Below are 2,095 nucleotides of genomic sequence, written 5' to 3' on the forward strand. Positions count from 1 at the left end.
ACAACTGGGTCATTGCGCCTCCATATGCGAAATGTAAAGACCCAGAAGAGATACGACAGGCATTTTATGCCCATTGTTTCAATCCACCAGCCTAACATATGATATTAATAGTTTGAATTGCGTTTCGTCATTTTACCTTATATCTCAAATCCTGTGCAATCATGCTCCTCTTTCAATATTTTGAAACACACAGACACACACACACACACACACACACACACACACACACACACACACACAGACACACACACACACACACACACACACACACACACACACACACATAACGGCTATGTAATCTGTAATGAAGAATCGCTATTATGATGCCAACAGTGTCCCTAATGGTCTTCGAATAGAATGAAAGAAGCGGAAATTTATCTCAAAGTGGCGCTCAAATAGACAGCGTTCTCTTATTAAAAGATCATAGAAATTCCTGGAGTGAGATGAAAAAAAGAAAAAAAAAAAAAAGAAAAAAAAACGTGAAATGGAACGAAACAACGTAAAAACGAAACGACAAACAAACCGTAAAACAAAACTGTACAACGTCATTATAGCTGTTGGAAAATTAAAATCGATTATGGCATGCAAGCAGGAATCATACGAGGGTAAGTTGATACATGGAGAATTGGTAACAAAATGCTTTGTACAAGTGTTGCGAATGATGATGTGTTTCGTTTGTTTACGGGAAATTCATGTATATATATATATATATATATATGATGAAAGGATATCCATAATATCCCAGAAAAAGCTGTAAGACTATATTTTTTCCTTATAAATGTCCTGGAAAACGCCTCACAGCCATGGGTTTGTTATCTCATTTTGTCTAATACATACATACATACATACATACACACATATATATATACACACACATAGATGTATATATGTGTGTGTGTTGGTGCATATATACATAAATATGTACACGTATATATATATATATATATATATATATATACGCACATACACGTATACACATGCATATACACAGACATATATGTGTGTATATATGTGTATAAATGTATACACATATACATATATACACATATATGCATATATATATGCACACACATACACACACAAACACGTATAAATATGTATATACCGCATCTCTCTCTCTCTCTCTCTCTCTCTCTCTCTCTCTCTCTCTCTCTCTGTATATATATATATATATATATATATATATATATATATATATATATATATATATATAAATGCATATATACGTAAATATATGTACATACATATATATGTATGTATGTACCCACACGAGTCTACGCGCATAGGTACACCATGATTTATGCAGTCAAACGAGGGTCGATTCATATGAAAAAGAAAGTGAACAAAATAATGACCACTTGCGTATCGCGAAATTTGTAAGTTCGATTATTTAAAAATTTTTTAATTCTTTCTTTTTTTTTTAAAATAATCAAACCAAATGTTCGTCATTTCCAGCTACTAACCCAATGAGTTTTTCTGCCAAATGAGGTAAAAACACGTTCAGCCGTTTTCCAGTAATTTTGCAAACACACAGACAAACAGACAAAGACGAGTAATAGAAAATAGAATAACAGGTATGATGGAGAAAATGTGATCTGACACCAATACTGAAAGATGCGCAAACAAGTTAAAACTTAAGTTATTGACATTAGCAGTTCCGTAGAATATACAAATTTAATATAAGATATAAAATACAAAAGTATGGAAAAAAAATGTTCTTTATTGGAAACCATAATAAGACAATAGAAAAAGATCGATATAACAATACAGCAAAGTAAAATCAAATAAAGTAAAATATAAAATATATTTAAATCCGAATTATATCCGTGAAAGTGCAAGATGGGTGCAAGAGTTTTATGTGTCGGGGAAGAAGCATCTGACATGGTAGGGGTGTAGACTGGAATCAGGACGGAGTGGATAAATTAAGGACTAGATCGAGGACAGACTCATGTGCATATTTTTATATATAAGAGGTGGTATAAAAAAGTTCCTGGACTAGTTCTGTACCGCGTCAACAGATGGCAGCACACGGTTGCGTGCGCACTGAGAGCTATCATTGACCTACAATGATTTTATTTATTATTTATTTTTAGAG

Source organism: Octopus bimaculoides, chromosome 27 (assembly GCF_046866305.1).
Source record: "Octopus bimaculoides isolate indiv1 chromosome 27, ASM4686630v1, whole genome shotgun sequence".
In the NCBI taxonomy this organism is placed as follows: domain Eukaryota; kingdom Metazoa; phylum Mollusca; class Cephalopoda; order Octopoda; family Octopodidae; genus Octopus; species Octopus bimaculoides.